At 45.6% G+C, this 24,475-nt stretch overlaps 1 protein-coding gene across 6 annotated transcripts in view; it reads right to left on the bottom strand.

Annotated features, from left to right (window-relative positions):
* VIT (vitrin) overlaps positions 1 to 24,200 on the bottom strand; it is a 112,643-nt gene extending 88,443 nt beyond the window's left edge. For 3 of the 6 annotated variants that reach the window (XM_090045290.1, XM_090045308.1, XM_090045337.1), the window contains exon 1: positions 23,920 to 24,199. The gene's annotated coding sequence lies outside the window, so the exon portion shown is untranslated. Of the gene's footprint in view, positions 1 to 23,919 lie in introns of all 6 variants that reach the window. The other 3 variants (XM_090045316.1, XM_090045326.1, XM_090045299.1) reach the window with 3 other exon arrangements.
* Positions 24,201 to 24,475: the final 275 nt, after the last annotated feature.

Genomic DNA, 24,475 nt, shown 5'->3' with positions numbered 1-24,475 from the left:
TTATGTGTAATTTAAGTCCCTGGCATGGTTTTGAGATACCTAAGATGGATTTAAACAAGCTAGCTTGGATACCTTCCATAGCTGCAGCAGCGGAGTGCTCTGGGTGGGTTGTGTAGTAATCACTGGGTTTAGGGAACACAGGTATATATGAATGAGAAGAACTAAAAAGCAAGTTTTATTTGTGGAGCAGTAAGTAAACTTTTGCAGATCTTCAGTCTCTAACTGACCTGAGAAACCACCATTCCAATTGCCAGCTTTCTCAGTCTCCTGTTAGAGAGCCTCTCTAAATTGTAACTTCTATTATTACATAGAATCATAAAATCATAGAAAGAAGGACAGGAGGGACCTATAAGATCATCAAGTCCAGTCCCGTGCCATGGGCAGGAGGTAACTGGGCTCAAACAAGCTCAATGAGGTATTTGTCTTTAAGCCTCCTCTAAAGACCACCAGAGATGGCGACTGCACCACTTCTGCTGGAAGCATATTCCAGATTCTAGTTACTCGTACAGAAAAGAAGTTTTTCCTTATGTCCAGCCAAAAGTTTTCCTCAACTAAGTTGTGTCCATTGATCTGTGCCTTCTGGGGGGGCGGGGTGGGGGGGAGGCTTTTCTGAAAAGTTGTTCACCTAGGTCCTGGTGTTCTCCCTTGACATATTTGTAGCCACCTCTCAGCCTTCTTTTGCTCAGGCTGAACACTCCCAGATCCCAAAATCTCTCCTCATAGGGCCTGTCCCCCAGGGTGGCCTTTCTCTGTACCCTTTTGAGATTATCCACATCCTTCCTGAAGTGCAGTGCCCACAACTGGACACAGTACTCCAGCTGTGGCTTCATCAATGCCAAATAGAGGGGGAGGAGCACTTCTCTGGATCTGTTGGTGACATCTGCTGATGCATGCCTGAGTTCCATTTGCTCTGTTGGAGGCTTCATCACACTGGTGGCTCATATTCATCTTCGGGGCGACTGTCACCCCTAGGTCCCTTTCAGATGCAGTGCTAGCCAGTGTACCACCATCCATCATATAGATATGATGAGGGTTCTTCCTACCCAAATGAAGGACCTGGCATTTGTTTTTGTTGAATCTCATCTGTTTTGTTCATCCCATAGGGCCAGCCTGTCAAGGTCTTCCCTGAATGCTTGACCTGTCCTCTGATGTGCCCACTTGTCCCCACAGTTTGGTATCATCTACAAGCTTAATCATTGCACTTTTCCCTCCCTTGTCCAAGTCATTATTAAAGATATTAAAGAGCACAGGCCCAAGCACTGATCCCTGGGGTATACCACTGGATGGCCTTCCAGGATGAGGCCACCTCATCAATTAAGACTCGTTGGGATTGGCCTCTGAGCCAGTTCCTAACCCAACCCACTGTAGCCTGGTTTAGGCCAGTACTCTCCAACTTAACTGAGAGGATTTCATGGGAAACACTATCAAAGGCCTTGCTGAAATCTAGGTAGATGATGTCCACCTCCTGCCCCATGTCCAGGTGGTTACCTGGTCATAAAAGGACACCAGGTTTGTTGGGCATGACCTCCTCTCAACAAAGCCATGCTGGTTGCTTTGCAGTACCCCACCAGATCCGAGCTTTTGGGTGATGTCCTCCTTGGCAATTTCTTCAAAAATCTTCTCCGGGACTGAAGTCAGACTGACCAGTTTATAGTTGGCCAGGTTATCCCTCTTTTCCTTCTTAAAGATGGGTACAAGGTTCACCTTCTTCCAGTCATTAAGGAAAGCTCCTGAGTTCCACGATTCCTTGAACAGCCTCGCCAGAGGCACCTCTATGAGCTCAGCCAGCTCTTTCAGCACTCTTGGGTGAAGGTCACCTGGACCAGCTGACCTGAAAGCATCCAAATGATCTAAGAGTATCTTCACCTGACCTGGACTGATTTTATGAGGATCACTGTCTTTGCCGTATTCTCTGCACCCCTGGTCTGGTGACCAGTTCTTGCTTTGTTTCAGGAATACTGATGTAAAGTAATTGTTAAGGAGCTCTGCCTTTTCACAGGGGTCAACTGTGGGCTTCCCCTCTGTGTTCTATAGGAGTGCCACAGTGGAGCTTGATTTTTTCTTGCTCCCTATGTACCTATAGAAGGATTTTTTGTTATCTTTAATTTCGGTCACCAGCTTGACTTCCATGGATCCTGGCCGCATGAGCTTACTCTCCTCTGGATCCCAAACCATTTTTCCACTGGATGTACACTTCTTTCTTTTTGAGATGTTCCTACATGTGGCTCAACATCTTTTCTCATAACAATAAGTACAAAAATCAATTAAGATTCAGCTACAGAGGAAAGGTTACTAATCTGTCATTCTGGAGTGAGTCATTATCACTTGCATTCTTATTCTCCCTCTTTTTGCAGCTCTTTTAGCAAGTTTCTATGAGTCTTTCAGGAGGTTTCATTTTCCTGCTGAAATGATGAAGTATCAGACCTAGTTTCTAATTTGTTTTTGGTGGGAAGCTTTTCCTTCAAATCCTTGTAGACTTCAGTTCTACTGGGATCTAACAGACTTGTACTTTGGGCAGCCCTGCTTCTGCATACAGCACAAAGTTCATTAGCTACAGGCTGCTGAGGCTGATTTCCTCTTTCTGCATGATGGTATTGCATTTGTGTCTGTAGCTACATTTCTTTTCATAAAGCCATCAGTGCTTCTTGTGTTCTGGAACAACTGGTTTCTTCCTAAGATGATCCAGATTTTGCCCGCTATAGCCAAGACTACTATCAGGAGGCATTCATGTTGTATCTTCATGTAGTGCAAGCACATGCTTAACTAAAACTCATTTTTTTCACAAATTGCCAGACCTAAAATTGGTTTCACCTCCCTAGGTACCATAGTGTTAGCAATCCAAGCTTGGATGCTACAAGTACACCTCCCTTTCACTGGTATATTCATTCCTGAATAGCCAATCATTTTGATTCTTGTCAGATGCACTTTTGGTCTCAATTTAAATTTTCTGTATTCATGCTCTAGTAAAATATTAACCTCAGCTCTAGCAACCAATTTAAACAAAAACATTGTTCCTTGCACTTCTACTGGCAAAACCCAGTCCCTCTTATTGGTTTTGCTTGATTCAACCAGATCTATACACAGTTCTTCTGGTATGCTCTCAGCTGTATGTACTTGAGGTTTTTGTGTTTGGGATCTATTGCACCTGAAAAAGTGGTTCTTCTTGTAAGAATTAAAACAGAGCTATCCAAATTCAGCACAATATTTGGGGCCATGTCGCCTTCCATATTTGGTGCATGCTTGCTTGCCAGTGGAAAATTCCATGTTGTAAGGTGGCATTTTTCAGCCACATTGTTTCATGCATACTGCATGGGTGACCCCTTTTTGGTGCCTTCAGCTCTGCAGCCTGGGCTTCCACAGTTTCTGCTGCCCTGTACACTTGGATAATCTTTTCCAGGGATAAATTTTCCTTAAACAATAGCCTCCCTTATAATGCAGTGTCTGTGATGCCACAAATAATCCTATCTCTAACAAGAAATTCTGTCAAATTCCCAGAAACAGGTCTTACTCAGTCTCTTTAGTTCAGTAACATCCTGATCTCTACTTTCTCCTATTGCTTGTTTGCACATAAAAATCTGTCTTTCAATTCTTATTTTCTTTTTGGTATTCATTACTCTTCAACTTTGGGAATTATATTTAACTGCATATTTTTGCCTTCTTTGAAGGTAAAGATATTACAAACAGTGAGAGCCTCCTCCCCACACAGCATGCAAGAACTGAGGATTTGACTGTCCTTTTTCTCTTCTGCCCCTGTAGCTGCTAAGGAAGCACTCAGACCTTTGTCTGAACACCTTCCAGTTCTGTGCTATATTGCCCAACAACAGAAGGGAAGGTGTAGATTGTAAAACTTCTATGACTAGCTGTTCTTTTCCTTAATGATGTAGGCAGATTACTTACAGAGGCCTTTTTTCTTCTATATGGCTGCATTTTTTTCTTTTCTTTTTTTTTTGATTAAAAGGTGATTAATTAAATTAATTAATTACTGTTCTTCCCAATTTCTATATGAGTTTTATCTGGAAAAGCCTGGTCTAAGAAGGCCTACTGGATCAGCCTCCTTGACAAGACAAGACAAGACAAGACAAGACCTTGTTTGCAAATTCAATCTGACCTTATGCATTAGATGGCCCTGACGGTACTCAGCCCTGGCAAGACCAATGCACTTCAGGAATACCTTTCAGGCAGCTAGGGATCTTGCATGTCGGAAACTTAGACTCCTGGAAAGTTCAGTTACATCCAGGGGTGTTGCGACCAAAGAAAGTTGTTTGTGTGCAAAACTTGCAAAGAACAATTTTTCCAACTATTTTGTTGGTCTCATAAAAAATTGCTCGTTTACCAGTCATATCCAGGGCATTTTGAGGATCTAAATTTTGGATGCTTTAGCCCAAGGGTGGGCAATTATTTGGACCTGTGGGCCACATAAGGAGTTTTGCTGAGCTGCTGTGGGTTGGGGCAGCATCCCCTCAGTCCACCCCCCTGCTCCACCCCGTAGAACAGCTCAACAAAACTCCCTCTGTGGGATGGGACTGCGAGCAAGTGGGGAGTAGTGCTCAGGAGTGGGACAGGCAGGTGAAGCCAGGATCACAGGGTGGGGTGTCAGGGTGGTGACAGTGTGGGGCTGGGGCCTCGGACAGAGCTATGATCCACTGCTCGCTTGCCCCTACAACAGGTGTGTGTTCCTCAGGCAAGGGTGTGCAGGGAATGGATCGTAGTTCTGCTCCAGGCCCGGCCCTGTGCTGTCACTGTCCTGGCCTCAGGTACATCTCCCCACCTGCCCACACACTGCCCATGCAGCTCCCAGCTGGTTTTCATGGAGACAGTGGGATCACAGGGCAGTGACAGTGCAGGGCTGGGGCACAGCAATGATCTGCTCCCCATGATCTACTCCCTGCACATCCCTGCCTGCAGAACTGGGGCTCTGTCCTGGCCCCAGCCCTACACTATCACCTCCCCAGGATCCCAGGGTCTCCAGAAAGACCAGCTGGGAGTCATGTAGGAAGGGCGCTCAGCTGGGTGGGCAGGGAGCTGTGCCTGGGGCAAGGGCTGGGATCTTGTGGGGGTGACAGCTTAAGGCCAGAGTTAGGGCAGAGCTGTGATCCACTCCCTACATGCGCCTACCTGCAGAACACATGTACGTCACTTGGGCATGCAGGCAGTGGACTGTGGCTCTGGCCTGAGCCCTGGATCCAAGCTGTCACCATCCCAAGATCCTGGAGTCTCCCCTGCCCTCCCTGCCCATCTGGTTCCCAGACATCACTCCCCACCAGCTTGCAGCCCCATCCCAGCCTGTGTGCATCCTGCCCCTGGCGGTGGGTGTGCAGCTGATGGGCTGGGGTGCCTGGGCAGTGTGACTAGGTCTGGCAGCTGTGGCAGCTGGAAGGAGCCATTGCCACTGCTGGAGTGGCTGGGAAAAGTCCAGCTGCATGCGTGGGTTGCCCCCTGTGCTGGGGATGAGGGACCTGCTGTGGACCAGAGAAAATCCTACAGTGGGTCAGATCCATATTTCCCCTAGATCATATTTTTCCCACCCCTGCTTTAGACACACTCAACCCCCTTTCTAGATCTGGCCCCAAGTACCTTCCAGTACTATGTTAAAGGAGTAATATTTGGCTTCCTCTTTCTTTTCTACTGTCCTGTTGAGAGGGAAAGGTACAAAAAGTGAATGGTTTAACCAATATCAGAGTCTACCCACGGCAGAGCTGGGATAAAAACCCTGGTATTTTGAATCTCTACTTCATGCCTTATCCACAGATGTACACTTCCTCTGACAGTGAAGTACACCTCACATTTTTTTTGACTGTCTAGTTTAATTTTCATTATAATAAATGGAAAGATCCTAAACTAGTATAATGCACACCACTGAAGCAACATTCAGGAGTGAGTTTTATTAACCTACAAAAGAAATGGATTGGCTGGATCCCATCCAGAATCCAGTTCTCTTCCTTCAATAAACTTTGTTTTCCCCCTGTGTGTAACTTTTGGTGCATGACATAACTGGAGTGAAGATTCTGGTTACACTTGTTGTACTGCCATGAACTCTGTACATTTGCACCCTGCTCAATTATGATTATAAATGACCCTCCAGAATGAGATTTCCTAACACTTACATTGAATCTTTATTCAAGTAAGTTTTCTCACCCGCATTCATTAGAGGGGCCAGATGGTCCCAGAGAGAGATGGACTGAGAGCACAATGGCCTCTATTGAGAGGCCAGGTGTGCCCTCAGAGAGGGGCTGTTTGGGAGACCTAGTGAAGGGTGAACCCAGTGAGTGGGGCAGAGTATGTGGGCCTATTGAGGGGTCTAGATGAGCCCTGAAAAGGAAGGGGTTGCATTTGGGAAGATCTATGGAGGGCTCCAAGCAAGCCCAGAGAGAGGGTGTGATCTATGGAGGGCCCCAAGAGGGCAGACCCACAGAGATGAGAGGGCTGACCACTGAAGGACTGACCCTAGGAATCTCAACTGGCCTGTGTGGGGCCAGGGCTCAAGAGGGGTGAAGTAGACCATGGCAGAGACTGCTAGAGCAGGGGGAGTTTGGAGGTCTTCACTAGCCTGAGGCGGGACCAGTGCCTAAGAGATGCCAAAAGTCCTTGTGTGGCCAGAGCCGAGAGGAAGGGGTCAAGGGTCATGTAGCCTGGGATAACCAAGGTCGGCTCCTGGACTCTGTATAACAACTAACATCAAGGCTGGGCAGACTGTCCATATGGCAGGGTATACCAACATTTTTTGGGGTACCTTGTGATCATGGGGTAAAATTCCTTCCTGACCCCCAAAATGGCACTCAGTCAGACCCTGAGCAGAGGAGCAAGACCATTTAGCCAATAACCTCTTGTTCCAGCAAGAATATTAGCATACCCCAGTCAAAGCTGAGGACACAGCTGGAGCAGAAGGTGGCAATGTCTGCTTTGCCACCTTCATGCATCAGAGACTTCCCTCACACAAAAGGGATTTTTCTCCTAGCTACTTCTGTCCATAATGTGAACACTGTGCACAACCAAAGCAGTGTAGTGCAGTGCAGTGGTTGGCAGCATTTTCTGATGGTGAGGCAGAATGATCCAGCTTAGGTCCAAGATGGGCCGATGCTAGGACCTGGCCAATCTCCGGGTGCCAAATGCTGCCAAACCTGACTCCACCCTCTATTCCAATGTCTTCATAGGCTAGATCCAGTGTATAGGTCATAAATTGGTGGCCTCTGGCTCAGCAGAATAGTGAATCTAGCCCATATCAACAGGCTAGCAAATCACCAGTTAACAGCTAACGTTTGGAAAACACCCTTGTTACTCTGCTCCTAAGAGGTATTTGTATGCAGAGGTTAGCCTAAGATAGTTGTGATCATACAGGTAAAAAACTTTACTAGGAAATATTAAAAATTATGCTTATTTATGGCTTTGTAGAGTTGGAATGGAATATAGGACTCTGGGCCTGATAGCTATATGGGTACATAGTTGGTACACGTTGACACACTCTAAAACATACAGTTATGTATGAAGCCTACATTAGCCTGGGTTAAAGGGATTAAGAAGCTCCAGTGCCATGCAGTGATAAGAACAGTGGTAAACTCCTGTGCATAGTAACTGCATCAGTACAGAGTTGTATGGTGGTAAGATATTCTTAGACAATGGGTGCAAAATTGCTGGGGTGGGGAATATTCAAAGGCATTAACAGTCTCTGTAGGTCTATTGTTTGTGTGTGTATATTGAGAGGAGGGGGCATTCTGTCCATCCCCTCACTCTCACCTCTGGTGAATGGTCTCCATTGTGTACCTTTATACTGGCGGTGGCCCTGATGTGCTCTATGTAGGTGTCCCTTGACTATCACACTGGATACCGTGAGGCATCTTATCATTTTTGCATAGTGGGGGGTACTCTGCAGGCTCACAGGATACTCACATTGCTCGGGCCTTGGGCCCCAAGCGCCCCAATGATCAGTCTGTACCAAATCCTTTCTTCTTCAAGGTGGCCCGTGTTTTTACAGCTTTTGCTTCTGGGCTGCAGCAAAAGCCTGCCACCAGTTCTTGAAGGGGATAGTCACATCGAACATCAGGATCATTTGTTGGCCTCATCTATTATAACAATATCTGGGTGCAGCTGGCTGTTGCAGCCTGGGATAGCATGATTCCCAGCTATAGTCTTGACTGATGTTGAGATGTCTCACTGGCCAGTCCTGTACAGTGTTGTGATGCAGTTGCTATGCTTTCATGTTGGGCTTGCAGCCACACAAAATATGGGGCAGGGTCTCATTCTCATAGCCACACTCTTATTTTCGTGGTCATAGCTGATGGTGCTGCTGAGTGCAAAGCAGTTGAGACAGGCCTGATGGATAAAACTAGTCTGTGAAGGTTTTCATGAGGTATGAAATGGCTGCTGACATCCATCAAAGTCCTTTGATTTTGCCCTGGTCATGTTTTGCCTTCAGGTCACTGATGTACTTAGCTTGCATGGCATCCTTCAGAAACATCTCCAGGCAGGTCTGGACTTGGGGAGTGGGGAGCAACAGCGATGCAGTTGGCAGCTGGGACTGGAAGCAGCAGGAGTCCCCAGCAGTAATGGATGTGCTTCCTGAGGCACCTTGTGGTATTGTGGGCTTGGCTCCACAGGAAGGTTAGTTTGCTTGAACTAGCCTTCCAGAAACCTTCTCAGAAATATGGCCAAGCCCTTGTTGCCTGGCAGTCCACTTCTTGATGGTCTCCTTCAGAGCATTACCAGTGACACTGCTCATGGTAGGTCAGGAGGTGGAAGGCATGGGTGATTACAGTGATGTTGCAGAGGTTTCCAAGGTGCAAGACACTGGCACCCCTGTGCCAGTAGTGGATGTGCAGGATTTCATTCCTGGTCTATAGAGATAGGTTCAGCCACTTCTTCAGGAGCTGCTTGATTTCACCATCCGCTTTCTTGAGAGGTGTCTTGGGGACTGCTGAGACTCTCAGTATGGATGCGATGCAGAGGATAAGGAAGGTGTTTAGGAAATCAGTTTTCTACCAGAGGGCCAGCAGGAAGAATCATATTTGTGGGTATCCTGCATGATCCTATAGATGGTCTCTTCTGGCATTTGTCTGAGCCAGTGGTCAGTGGGTGTGCACAGATGGAGGTAGCTCTTGCTCTCCTTCAGGTGCCTCATGGGCTGTCCCTGGATCTTTACAGTGGTGGCCAGGACAGTGTTTCTATTCCTACAGTTGATATGTGGGGAGACACATTTGGAGACACTGAAGTGGAGCCCCATTCACTGGCTGCCTTAGATTGTTAAACAGGAATAAACCCAGAAATTTAGGATCAGGTTTAAGATAATAATTAGTGGGTCTGCATCATGCCAGTTTCATGTTAAAGAAACTGCATAGTGTTAAACCAACATACGATAAGTTTCTCACAGTGATGAATCAGGCTGTGTTTTCTCTAGAGTCTCTCTCAAAAGAAGATAATTTATGTGAAACTCCAGTGTCATTTATCTTGCTAGGCCTGTCTCATAGCCTAAATAAAACTGCAATGATTATAGCCTTCATTTGTCTCAGGGAAGAAAACCAACAATTTTGTTAAATCCTGACCTGCCCCTTCCAGTAAAAGAAGAAGAAATGTATTTGGAAGACTTTACCTGCTTGAAAAGAAAACATCCCTGGGAATATCCAGATTGCCTAAATCTGGGAGCTTCAGTAAACCATTTCCTACAAAGGTTAACATGTCATATAATATTTCAATCTTAGTTATGATTTGTAACTTTTATAGCACGCCGGAGCTTTATTTAGATCAAAGCTTACATTTGTCTGACCAATCACGGTGCTGAAAATCATTATTTTACACAGCATCAGCTGTCCTAAACCACATCAGTTACTCCTTGATGAATCCCTCCAAGCATGCTTCTTTATTTCTCCATGAGTTGGGAAGCACATTCATCCTCATTACTGCCTGTAGCTGGCATCGTGGGGTGCTTGTACACATGACATCATTAACTTGTACACAATGAAAATGTCATTTTGTGTGGCTTAATGTCATTGCAGTGTACACATGCAAGACTTTTGGGGGGTTTAAAATGACTGCATTGTTGCAAACTAAACTACATCTGGATGTAGTTTAGTTTGCAATGTTGCAAATTGCAACGATGCAGCTGTCAGCTTGCTCCCCAGCTTACAGAAGAGGTGGGCAGGTTCTGCAGAAAAAAAAAGGATTGGGCCCCTCTCTGTTTGTTTTTGAAAGCAGGGTCTTGTGGCTGGCAGGACACCTGGTGCCTGCCTGGGAATGAGTTGGCTTGCCCCTGAGGCAGCACAGAAAAGTGGCAGGAGGGGAGCTGGGTTTGCTGGCTGGAGAAGGTGATAGGGATGGTGCATGGGGTGCTGGAAGCCCAGGTGGGCTGCTAGCTGGCCAGGTGCTGCCCCAGCTTGGAGGCACTTAATCGAATGATACCTCAAGCCCACCCAAGTTTCCAGTGCAGTGTGAACCATCCCCACCTCCTTCTATGGCCACCAGCACATCCAGCTGCCCTCCTGCCATCTCCCTGCACTGTCCCAGGGGCAAGCCAGACCATTCCCTGGTGGCCCCAGCCATCCTGCCATCCTGTCAGCTGCAGGACCCTGTTTTCAAGAACAAGTGGGGAGGGGCCTGATCCTTGCTGTTTCAGAGCCTCCCTGCCTGCCCTGTGGCTGGGCAGGAGGGCAGAGCTGCCAGTGCAATGAGCAGCCCTGGGGGGCCCTGGTTCTTCCTTATGTGGTGATGGTGCCCTCTAGGGCTGCCTGGGCAGACTACTAGCAGACTGGGTGTTGCCCCAGCTTGAAGGCGGCACCCAGCTTGATCCAACTGTTTCCTGAGCCCCACCACTGGAAGCCCACTGGGCACTGCTTTCTAGGAACAGTTGGATTGGGCTGGGTGCTGCCTCTGACTTGGAGCAGCACCCGGCCTGCTAGCAGCCCACCGAAGTGGCCCTGGGGGATGCTGCTGCTGCGGAGGGATGGACTGGGGTCCCCACAGCCCAGGGGCCATTCAGCCTGCTGGCAGCTCCCCCCTTAGCTGCAGGGAAGGAGTGGGTAGACTCTGCCAGAAGCAGGATCAGACCCCTCATTGATTGTGTTTCTAGCAACTGGCTGTGGCTGACTGGATGCCTGGGGCCACCTGGGAAAGGGCTGGCTTCCTCAGGGGCACTACAGGGAGGTGGTGGGAGGGGGGAGAGGTGCCCTGAGGCAGAAGAAGGTGGCAGAGACAGCATGCAAGGCTCTGGAAGCCCGGGCAGGCTCATAGGGATGTTGGATCAGGTACCTCTGAGCTGGCGAAGCACCCAGCCCACTAGCAATCTACTTGGCCAGGTCTGGGGGGTGCTGCCACTGCAGAGGGAAGGACTGGGGCTCCCTGCAACTCAGGATCCACTTGGCCCACCAACAGCTCACCCCTTGGCCATGGGCAGGCTCTGGCTCCAACAGCAAAAAAAAAGAAGGATCAGGCCCCTCGGCATAACATGACAGAAAAATTGAAATGGTTTAGTCCCCTTGGTTTTATTTTATGCCCCACCATTTCAGTTTAGGGGGCACAGAATAAAACCGTGGGGATTAAGCTTCTGTTTTATGTACAAGTGCCCCATGGAGACAATGTAGATAATCTACCCAGGCACACCTGCCACTGCCAGTCATTTGCCAGCGAGCAACCCCTATGTGTCTTCTTCCTCACACTTCTTACTCAGGTGTTACTCTGCAACTTGGTCCACCTTGCCTGTTCCTTCCACAGTATGTTGGCTCCACCCTTGCTGCCTGTGAATCAACCCCTTCTGCCAGTGTACACTGGAGCTTATTGAAAATGTTCCTATCTCTTAATAAAAGATGGGGAGGTTCCCCTCCCTCTTATCTTAAATCAGTTCTACTACATATCCAACGTGCCTCAACATAAGAACTTGACAGGGGTCACTAATGTCTCTACCACAACTGCTACTCAATAGAGATTGAAAGAAATTGAAGGTGAAAGGGCTAAATAAGAAAACTGAAAGCACCTGCAATATGCCTAGACCTAAGGGCCATGCTAGATTCAGTATGTTAAATCCATACTCTCTCTGATTCTGTTTTCTTCTTTCTAAAAAATGCACCATTTTCTATTTTTACCCCAAAAGCCAGCTTTAATAAGTCAAATTGGACTTCTTAAATGCAATGCATGTTTTCTGAGGCTGGATACAAAATAAAAACACAATGAGTACACACACTTTTGTACTGCCAGTGACCTAGGAACTACTGCACTATGTCAGATTTTTCCCTGAAGGCACATATTTGATCTAAGAGTAAAGAATTTATGCTAAGAGATCCAATTCCATGAAGAAATTGCGCATCACCCTAAGGATAGTTTACAAATTTTTCTGACATGTTCAAACAAAACTTGACATTTTTTTATAGAAGCTCAGAAGGAAAAGTTCAGAGAAGATTTAGGATGTTTATTGTTTCCTTGATATAAATATATATGTCCTATGATGGCACATGTGAGATCAAAAGCAGAAGAGATCCTTAAGTGCATTGCTAAGTTTATAAAAGAACGAACACAAAAGCTTAAGTTCTGATTAAACCAGAATCTCTTGTTTTGGTATTACTAATGATGCTATCTCCCAACTCTGATCAGAAACTTGATTTAAAATACTGCCCCCTCCCCCCCCCCCGATGTAAGTGGGAGTGGTTTGAGGCAGTGGTGCTGAACCTTCTGGCCCTATGGGCTGGATGACTGATCTGTGGTCAGTCTGTGAGCTAAGTCAAGTGTGGGGCCAGTCTGATTGGCCAGATCCTGGCCCTATCCCATGCACCATCTGTGGCTACAGAGTAACCCGATGCACTGGTCCCACTGTATACTGGCATGATCTAGTATGCAGGGCCAGATCATCCAGTCTGAGGGGCTCCCCACAGGTCTGGAAATCTGGCAGAAGGGGAGTAGCAATTAATGCTGCTACCATTCCTTTGCCACCAAATGTTCAGACCTGTGGGGAGACCCACTGGGTCTCACTGGCTGGTTCTGGCCAGTGGGCTGGAAGTCGATCACCACTAATTTCAGATAAAACAATAATTGATAATGTCATTAATACCAAGATATGGGTTATTGAGCACTGAGAGTTCTTTTTTAAATGTCTTTCGCAAACCAGAAAGCAGAGGGAATGCATAGAAGGTAAAAAAAACAACCCCCCCACAAGTTTAAATCTATTTCTGTGCTGCATGACTACACAAAATAGGAACACAGCACAAAATTTAGAATCTAATCTTACTTTTACATTGTAGTTTATTTCAAATAAAAAGGTGGCTATATACTTGTACAGCTGAGAACAGTCCCTTTTATGTTTTGTGACTCCAGAAACAACATTTCCTTTCAGAATAATGGTATTATTTCCATTTGGCAAACGTTGTGGGATTTCCCTCCTTCCCAGTTTTCATTTTTGTTTATGCAACACTATTTCAAATGCACCACGTAGGAGCTCTAGGAGGGACGTTTATTCATCGTTAGCCAATGCTCCCTGCTGGCACTGAAGCAGAACACAAAACATTATGGGCATTTTGATATCACTGACTTGCCATGCCAGGTGGCATATGCTACCTCCTGAACCAGAAGAAGGGTAATTGTGTTCCCAGGGCTCTATGCCCAGGTTAATTAAGTCAGCCTTACAGCAGTGCGCACAGTGCCATACTAATGTTCTGAAAAAAAATGAAATATATATAGAGTCTTTTGTCTGGGCCGGACCTACAAACCATCATGGCAACAGAGTGGTGAACATTTGGCCCTGGCCTAGATAGCTCAACAGTATTGTATTATTCTGATAAATGACTCTGAAATTTCCCTAAAGGGAGTTTGTTCTTGCTGCTGTTCATGCTCTCCCCTCCTTATTCAACCAACTATTTGAGTTTTGAAAAAATGAACAATATCCAAAAAAATACCATTGTTATATCTGTGTCCAGTGTCATCTATGTATATATTGGTGGTATGTCATTTTAATCTCAAAAAATGTGGATTTGGGGTTACTTTTTCTTTTAACTGAAAATTGGGGATTTTTTTTAATCAGAGAAAACCCTGCTTATAACATCTTTCATTTCTCCTGTGCAATATGAAGCTTCATTTCTCCCTGGGAAAAAAAATTACAATCTTTGCATTCTCCTTCACCTGGGGAAGGGTGGATGAGCCCAAAAGCTTGCAAATAAAGACTTTTTTTGGAACTATCTAGTTGGTCTAATAAAAGATACTGCCTCTATCAAGAGTTCTGACTGCTTTTGCCTGTAGACCAACACAGCTACAAACTGTGTCCCTGAAACGTGGAAGATATAATAATTAGACACTTTGAAATGAAAACATCATATTTTTTACAAAAAAGAAACAAAATTCAACACCCTGAGACCTGGAGGCTAACAACCCTACTCTAGCAGCTTTTTGTTTGAGCTGAATTTACATACTTGCAAAACAACTTCTACGCAACAGAACTGCCTTGGCCAGGAGAAACATTCCTTCAACCAACTCCTGTGTGATATAAAATGTCTTAGCAAGAAAGAAGCAAAATTCAACATCCTGCTTGCCATCAGACACCTTCTGGGTAAATAGACTGCCCTAACTTTTATTTGAGCCTTGTTTGCATAAAATGAACTTTTCTACCCAGGGCAACTTATAACATTCCTCATTTCTCCTATGCAATATGAAGTTTCATTTCTACCTGGGAGAAATTTTACAATCTTTGCATTCTCCTTCACCTGAGGAAGGGTGTCTGAGCCCAAAATCTTGCAAATAAAGAATACATTTTTGCACCTATCTAGGTGGTCTAATAAAAGATATCACCCCTTCCAAGAGTTCTCCCTACAAATAAGTAACAGAACTAAAAAGCTTTTTAGTGTGTGAAATCAGTAAACTGTTATCATCCTGATAATGGTAACTTCAATTTACAGTTAGATAGGTCCGGGTGTTTGTCTCTTTTCAGCAACAGTTCCTAAAGTCATTGAGTCAAAAACTGACAGTGTAGAAGGATGGGATTTTTTTTTTTTTTTGCCTTTGACAGTCACTTCAGCATTAGTTAGCTCATATTTAGAGTGTACTTGTTGATGCTTGGATGAAAGATATCATGAAATGAAAGATATCACCTTTACCAAGATAAGAGTTCTGACTTCTTTGTAGGGATAAATTAGAATGCTGCTAGAAGCATCTTTCCCATGTGGAGACCTAAAGGAAACTGTATTTACCACAATGAATGGGGGCAGGAAATTATGGGCCATATAGTATGCAATTTCTATTGGAAAGTTGCAAGCTAAAACCAACCCCACACTACAGAACTTAATTTTGTAATGCTGTTGCTTATCTGGGTGCAGTTTGTTCTGAAACTTGGTTTTAGTGGCTAACTCAATGAGCATCTGTTGAAATTCTGATATTTGGCTTTATTTTCTGCCTGTTAATGAAAACAGTCTGAATAGCAGGTGTAGACAATAGGAGTCTGGAACATCACAGCCCTAAATGCCATGCCTCAGAGCAAAACATATTGGGCATGTCCAGATGAGCATATGCTTGCAATATGCAGTGCTGCAGACCCATCTCCAGCACTGCATGCTGTGTATGCCACACACACAGGTGTGTGCCGTACTGCTAATTTGCAGTGCAGTGGGTTTCTCTGACACTGGGAAATCCTGGTGTCAAAAATATATGTGCCAGAAAAAAGCAGGCCACTCATGGCGGCAGTGTGCACCACCTGAAACTGGAGCCTGAAGCTGGAGTCATGCTTTGGCTGCCAGCCAGGCTCTGTGCACCGCATCGCCACAGCTGGGGCCCCAGGAAACCCCCAGGACCCCCAGGGGTTGGGGCTAGCCGAGGTGGTGGCCCCAACCTCCCCTACCCCACCCCGGGCAACTCGCTGTGTGCCAGAGCATGCGTGCATGAGCGTTCCCCAGAGACAAGTAGCAGTGGCACATAGTTGTGCAGCTGCTAGTTGTCCCCAGGGGAAACACATGTGCATGCTCATCTGGATGCACCCATTGAGATGAAAGCTGGTGGCATGATTGTCCCAAAGTCTATATATAAAAGGATCTGGCTGACCCAGACAGAAAACACTTGTTCCTTGTCACCTTGTGTTTTGGGATAAAGTCAACTGTCTGTTTTCAGTTCATAATGGATCCATGTGCCCCCAAAAGCTGCAGTGACACTTTGTTCACATGCACGTTTGGAGCAGTCAATAGCCGTTTCACCTCATTTTGGTTGTAATGGAAGAGTTCAAACCAGCTCCCACCCCTTTTTTGCACCTCTCCCCTCCCTCATAGTTGGCCTAATCTCCATGCAGTCTTTCTCTTCCTTCAGACGTTCCTTTCTTACAAATATTTCTCCCACCAAGTCCACAGGAGTGACTATGCATGAGAGCTGCAGGTACATTGTGGGGAAGGTTAATAAGGTGGTTGAGGACAAGACACACATAGGATGCCCTCAGCTGTTTTAGTAACTGTAAAAATACTGCTGGACTCACAGAGTATTAACCCTTAGGTAACTCACGTGAAGTGACTGCAGTTAGGGGACACAGCGCTCTTGCCAGCTCTCCTGCATGCCACACCCTTCTTACATGTAATTTGTTTCTGGCAAAAATAGAACAAATGAAGCCTCCTGACTCCCTAACGGAGCCTGGCAGAGACACTGTGGAGGCAGCTGCAGCACTTCATATTTTCCTGTAAACAAGTGATTTTGGAGAGCATGAAATTCTCCATGTTACTATGTATGAAAGCCCAGAAATCTATGGTACACTCTGGTTGGAACATGCAAGGATCACAAGCAGCTAAACAAAACCATTCAGAAATTTCCAGGATACTTTTATCCATGCACGATTACATCTTGCAGCATTTTTTTCCATAAGAAATGAGTTGCTAGATTTGCCATGACATTCCAGAGTTACTAAGTAGAGCTAAGGACCCAGCGTGTAAATGAGATAATCAAACAGAAGAGCAGGTTGTCTACTGCAGAAGGTGTGAAAAACATTTTAAAAGAATTTCAGATGTTCAAGAGAATGATCTACGCACATAGCACCACACACACTGACAAAGATCACAATGGCCCCTCAAAGCCACATGCGGCATGTGAACATCCATGAGCCCCGAGAGAAAGAGAGGTTGGCATAATGATAAAAATAAGGGAAGAAATGCAGATAAGAACTGACTCAGTTAACAACGGGATCATGATGATAAAACCTGCAGATTAAGGATTTGGGTACCGAAATTTTTGAAACTGAAGCTGGTTTAACTAGATTTTAAGTGAGCTTTTAGCTTCACACATGGGTTGAGTTGGTTGCAAGTAGGATTGAATTGAGGAAACAAAAACAGCAACTGGTAAAGTTATTTCACCAACATATTTTAAAGAAAAATACTTCTCATTTTTATTGAAAAGTTACCACTGATACTGCCTTTTTGGCAAAACTTTTTGGTTCTTCACATTTTGTTCTAATAACTATCTCACGCTTTTCCTTTTGAGAAAGCCAGGAAACTGCTAGACCTGTGTTTCTGGCCTGTCAGAAATGCCACCATTGCAAAGAAGAGAGATGATTCTGTGCTTAGCTTCAACCTACATCCGTGTGTGTGTGTGTGTGTGTGTGTGTGTGTGTATGTAGGGGGGGAGGGATAGGGGGTGAGGGAGGAATACAATAGCTTTAAGCCACTGTTGTGTTTTCCCAAATCTAGCCTGCTTTGAGGACCTGGGAGAAACCAGGTGTCACTCAGGGTCTATCTACACTGCAATCCAAAGTTGGGATTTCAGTTTATGTAGATGTACCTAAACTAGTTTTAAACTGACTAGCTCACATGCCACCAGCAGTGTATCTATAATTATCAACACTAAATGTAATGCAAGGCAGATAAATAAGCTGTCAGATAGCTTATGTTGATTTCAGAACCCAAGCTGGGCAGTTGGGTTGGTCTACCCAGTCTGAAAGTCCACCTTTGGATAACCGTATATAATGGCATTTTCTGCACTTGGGGGCCTATATAATTAGCATAGGTTGCCTTGTGGACCACAGCACTGGAGATTCCAGGCCATGCACTGTGCTGTGGTCCTATCCCCAACATGTCCCTCACATCTTGTCTCTGCCCCCAGCAGGGGCCCTGTTACTGGGAGTTATAAGGAAGTCCCTGGGAGTCAGTTTTGTGGTATCTTTCATAATGTATGCTGTGGGTGGGGAGGGGCTGGGGCGGGAGTGGGGGAGGGCAGGCCTTGAATCCTTTCCCAGATGATTACAGGGATTTTAGGAACCTTTTGTGCCACTCTGGCCCTCTTCTGTGGCGTACAGGGATGGGAGTTGGGGTGAGACATGCAAACAAGATTTCCCACTGAGATATATATATACAATAAATAAAGGAAACTGGATACAAAGGACACACTGACTGCACTTTGGTCCAAAATTGATGGACATCTCCTTTATAAGGGAACAGGCTGAAAATCTTTAGTAAGAAATTGTTTTCTAAACATAGTCAAAATCAGTGTTATCTTGCTTGGCTGGTCATTAGAGAAATAATTATAGCCTCTTTGTCATAGTTGCTGCGAGAACAGTGAATACATTGTCCCCAGTCCCATCCGAGTTTTATCACACTTACTCATGCTTAGACGCACTTACTGACAACGGGATTCCTTATGGAATAAGTTACTACTCAGCATGAGTAGGCACGGACAAATTTAGCCCAATAGTTTCAGTTGCTGCATGTACTATCCGATATTTATAACTTCTGGCACTATTGTTCTTCCTAGAATCGCTGAATCAAGTTTATCCCCTCAAAAAGCCCTTTTCCCCTCTTCACTTCATATAATAATAAAAGGCTTCAACTGGCTTTATAGCTTCTCTTCCCCACTACATGAGGCAGATGTATATTGACGATGGACACAGAAGTAATCTGCTTTTCATTTGAGGAGAAAAAAAATGAAGTTGCCAGTTAGTTGCTCCTACCTAGCAATGAAATACTATGTTCTGGGTGTGTCTACAAGAGATCCTTTGAGCACAATAGAGTAATTCTACTGAGCATTAGCGTGGTGGGCAAAACTTGTGCTAATGTGCTAATGCACACTGGAATTAGTCTACTATGCATTAGCATCACCAAAAAAGCATGTTGCTAATGCACAGTAGCACTGATGATGGTGCATCAAGGTAGTACCTGTATTACAGGTAACTCAACTTTTAAGGTGCCCTAATTACAGCTCATTAGGCACACCCTCTGAGACTTAAACCATGATTTTTTAACTACAGCCCAAGATATAAGAGCCCTAGAATGAGTTTTTGACTGAGTCTGGGTTCTCACAGAGACAAAATGGTTTCTTGAGCTCTTAAAACCAATCTCCTGGAATTGCAGCATCACTATCTTTCCAAAGCACAGGCAGGCCATTATTTTGGCTGGAAGGCTACTTGATGAGCTTTGGTGAACTATTGAGGGCCTCAAGGGTGGCCCTAGCCCCTTGGCAGGCACTTCGCCCTCTGGTCACCATCTTGGGACCAGAAGTCCCACCCCCCTAACCCCTGGCCTTTGCCACTGGAAGTGCCTCCCCTTGTCCCAGGAAGTACTCCTTTTGGGAAGGGAATTTTCCATCTTGGAACCAGAAAAAAACAAACAGATTATATTCTAAAAATCAAACATCCACAATATCATATTTTAATTTTATTTTATAAAACTATTTTTGTACTGATTTGTGTGTGTGTGCATTGTGTATATACAGGTGATTGCATAATAGCTTTAAATGAACTCATACTTTTGTATATTGGGGGGTGGAGGGGTGAAGAGGAGTATGGGTGGGTAGGTATGGGTTTTGCAGGGGAGCTGTGTGCGTGTGTGGATGTGAATGCATGTGGGATGTGAGGGAGGGTGTGGGGGTATGTGTGGATGTGGGTGGCTGGGTATGGGGGGTTTGTGGGGATGTGTGTGTGTGGCTGTGTATGGGGTCTGTGGATGGGGATGGTGGCTGGGGGTGTCTGTTGTTGTGTGTGTAGCAGGGTGTGTACACCTAGCAGTGAGTGGGGCTCCCCCCAGAGGTGTGTGGGTGTGTGTGGGACGTGTGGGGGGTATAGGGTGCGGGTAGGTGCAGTGTTTGTGGTGTGTTTGATTATGTGTGGGGGAGGGTGTGGTTGTGGGGTTTGTTCAGCAGAGTTTGTAGGTATGGTGGGGTGTGCATGGGAGTCCCCCATGCATGAATGACACAGGCCCCTGGCAGCTGGTGGGGCATGGCAGCACTGGTGGTGGTGGGAGCACAGTGGTGGCAGAAGCACAGCAGCGGTAACCAGGGAGCTCCCACTGGTGCTGTTGGTGGCATGGGGGTAGTGGTGGAAAGCATCAACCAGGGTCAGTGACCACCTGCCGATGCCACTGGCAGCGTTGGCTGCAGATCCTGCTGGCAGTGTCAGCGGCACCTTTATGTAGGGGGTATACTGTCACACACAGGGGGCGCACATGGACCTGTGTGCACCCCTATGTGTTGCCAATGCCCCCAAGCATGCCCCCTGAGTTAGACAGCATCTGCCCCCACCCCACAACAGCCCAAAGCCTGTGGACCCTGTGGTGCCTCCCTGCCACTGCCCACACCATGCAGCCCCAGCCCATCCCATGCCTGCTCTGCACTGCCTAGCCATGGCATGTACTATTACCCCCTGGGCACACAGCGGGGCTGGGGCAGCTCCATGGCTGGACTGCCTTTCTAGGAAGCCCAGGTGGTGGCCGCTTCTTTTGGCTGCTGCCACTGCTGGCTCCAGCCCTGCTGTACTGGTGGGGACCCATGCATGCAGCTCTGACCCGGTGTGCCCCATGCCTGCTCTTTCCACCACTGCCCTGCATTTCCACCACTGTCACCACCACCCAGGCTGCCCTGCAGCTGCTCTGTACTGATGCCCCACTGGAAAGCCCAGAGGTGGCAGTGATGGCAGCAGAGATGCAGGGCAGCCCTGTGCAGTGCAGTGTGGGCTTTGGGTTGCTGCAGAAAGAAGGGCCTGGCAGCAGTGAGCGGTAGGAGCTACTTTTCCCCCATGCCGAGCAACAGTTTCTGGTTGGCAGCTGCCACCACAGCTGCTACTCAGCTTGGATGCATAAGTCTGGAGCAGGTGGAGGCTGCGCTGGGTCAGGGCTGCTCGTGTGGACCTCCACCGGTATTGCAGGTCTGTGACCAGTGGTGGTGACAGCTGGAAGGAGCTGCCACTACCTGGGATGCCTAGAAAGGCAGTCCAGCCACAGAACCGCCCTAACCCCATGCATGCCCAGGGGTTGCAGGATGTGCCAGGGTCAGACAGCGCCTGGGCCAGGCAGGACCAAGGGACCCACTGTGGGCTGGAAAAAGCCCCTACACAGGCTGGATCCAGTCCATGGGCCATATTTTGCCCCCCTTTTCCAAAGCTTGCAATATATACTTCCATCACAATGGATCAGCCAGCATTCACTGGGCATGTCTACATGTGCATTAATGTGCCATAGTTACTGTGCATTAAGTTTAGTGCCTGTAATAATAAATACTAATTTAATTCACAGTAACTGGTGCTAGGGTGCAGTAGCACCAACACAGGCCTTGTTAGTGATACTAATGTGCAGGAGGCTAATTCTACTGCGCATTAGCACATTAGTACAGCTTTTGCTAATGTGCAGTGGAATTAGTGTACTACACATTTAGTGTCATGTGTAGATATGCCCACTGGGCACGTTCACACAAGTGTGGATGTTTCCCTGAGGACAAGAAACAAAAGAGCTACTTGTCGTCAGGGAACGCCCGTGTCATGTGCCCTGTGGCACATGGCATGTTACCCCGGTTGGGCCAGCACTGGGTTGGCCCCAGCAGCCTTACCTGGCATCCTAGGGGCCTCCAGGGGATGCAGCAGCAGCAATTCTGCCACTCAAAGCCTGGTGGGCACCTGGGGTATGACTCTAAATGGCAGGCTCCAGTTTGGGGCAGTGTGTACTGTTCTCTCATACATCACGCCACTTTTATTTTTGTGCAGGTATTTTCGACCCCGGGATCTCCGGGGACCAAAACCTGCCCCCATGCTGCTACTCTGCAACACAGAGACCAGCTGAATGTGTGGCATGTGGTGCTGCAGATGTGTCTACGGTGCCACATACCGCATGGCTGCACTTGTCTGGACGCAGCCACTGTGACCTACAGACCCTAGCCAACTTTATACTCTCTTTACATTAAACAATTTTTAAAAAACTGTGCACAGTCTCCAAACACCCAGATGGGATCTCTTGGCAGACAAGAAACTGAGAAACAGAAAGACTTATTTTGATTCCAACTTCAATGAGATTAAGGTTTCATTCTAAGTGACTTAGACAAGTCTCACACAGTCTGTAGCTGAGCAGGAACTTCTATACAGATCTGGAGAGTCCCAGACTACTTCCCGAAACCACTAGACCTTGCTTTTCCTATGGTGGTGATTTTGTGGCATAGGGGGCTATAAAAAGGGTCCTTTAACTCCCAGTGTAAGGCCAGATGTAACTGAAGTTTTAATACTAATGTTACTTAAATTCCAGGTCCAGCTTTATCAATGGATCCTCATAAGTGAAGCATAGAAATAATTACAATTAAAAAGATAAGAAAAGAAATTAATATACAAGATGTAAGTAAGATACCGTTTTAAACTACATTGAAAGGGGAACTCAGGTTTTTGTTTTAATTTAGCATTGCTTCTTCCTTTGAACAAGAAAAAGGCAGAATGTATATTTTTCCTCATATCAGGTATAAGCCTTGGTAAGCAATTTGATAGATCAGATAAAGATGGAAGAGAAATGAGTCTCTTCAAAATCAGATAGTAAGTTAATACTGAAAAATCATCATAGGATTGTAATGCAGATATTTCTGCCTTCAGCTGTTTGCATCTTTTTAAGGGCTAAATCTCATACCCCTTACATGAAAAAACAGTGACAATGTTACCTTAGGGAGGGCTGCAGGACCTGGTTTTCTACAGAAAATATGAACATACAAGCTGTTTGACCAGAGTCAGATTTTGGATACTTTTAAATCCAGGCCAATATTGTAAAATTACAGCCCAAAAGTTTAGGGTTTCATTGCAATTGGTTGAGAACTACAGCAGTGAAGCATATTTTAAGCTATATCCTCTCCTTTATTTTAGCTGGAGGATTTTTTGCCTTGGGTGATCATTTTAATTTCTGAAGTTATGTTAAAGGAAAAGATATGACACTGTAATTTGCAATTCCTCTTTTGCTCTGAAAGTGGCACAGTTATTATAAACTTCCAGGAGCAAAATACTGACTAACTTCAGAACTCACCATGTGAAATGTTTGCTCAGGGCATTCGGTTCATGTTTGTACTAGTCTGACACAAATCACATTTTAAAGACTTATCAAGAATCCAATCTCTCTGTGGAGAGCAGAGCAGCTGTGGCAGGCTTGATAACGCTATTCATTTTAGAGTCGCACCAGCAGAACAAGCATTCAGCATAAAAGGACATGTCAAATGGAGTTGCTATACTGTTCATACATCCATATCTATCCATCCAACAGGAGATTTCATAATCTCTCTGTCTCTTTGATAGAAATAATTTTTCACTACCATATCACAGTGATTTGTATGCCTAAGTGCTACCTTAGGGTTAATTAATGATGCTATTCATGCTTCCTTTAAACAACTTGTTCACACTTTATTGAGCAACGAGGGGGAAAAGAGAGAGCCCTGAAGGGGAATATCTTTTAAAAGTAGTACAGAAATTACAGTACAGCCACAATTATTGAGTAAGTTAAACCTTCATTCTTAAGGAGGTGTGTGTGTGTACACACTTTTATAGTGAGAGCGTAATGCTTTCATAAATAATTTTTGAAGTATAAATGATTTAGAATACAGTTTCACAGTATAGACACTTTCCCCTTAGGACCTCTCATAACATGCACATATGTTTAGGGGGGGAGAAAAACCCTCCACAACTTTTTTAAGGATGAAAAAAATATTTAACAGTGACCAAAAACAGCTCACCCCCCCAAGTAAACAGAGCAATAGAACAGAGGATAGCATCAGAATTACCTTGCTTGAGGTATGTAACTTTTTATTCCTTTTCTCCACACAGTATGAATGTGTTATTTTTTTCCAAGCTTTTCTGCAACACAATCTCCAGTCAACATTATTCTAAAGAATCAGAGGCAGACAAAAAAAAGGAGGCCTGGACACCTTTTCTCTTTCCGAGGAGCTAATCAAACATTCCCATCAAGCTCCCAGCACTTTAAAAGGCACATTACACTTACTCACACTCTTTCTCTCTATCTCCCCCTCTCTCACACACGGACATACAGAGCTCCTTACATTGATTTAGCTGCTGAATTAGGCGGTCCGCTTTTAAATCTATGCTCCCTCCCACTTTTTTTTTCTGCAGGGATTTCTGTATTCCCTGTGTTCCCACTTGTCAGACCTGTCAAGTTTTGCTTTTTTAAAAGTGAAGACTCACTTGTTTGATGTTTTGGATCCATTTTCTTTAGTTTCTCTGTCCACTTCATCTACACAGAAGTTAAAATTTAAGCATCTGTTTGTAGTAAAAGGACTACAGTTCACCAGATTGAGATACACTGTAATCCACAAATCTACT

This window comes from Crocodylus siamensis, chromosome 1, assembly GCF_052110815.1.
Source record: "Crocodylus siamensis isolate JL-2025a chromosome 1, ASM5211081v1, whole genome shotgun sequence".
Taxonomy (NCBI): Eukaryota; Metazoa; Chordata; order Crocodylia; family Crocodylidae; genus Crocodylus; species Crocodylus siamensis.
Note: the sequence above shows the minus strand (reverse complement) of the source record. Positions and strands in the feature narration are given on the sequence as shown.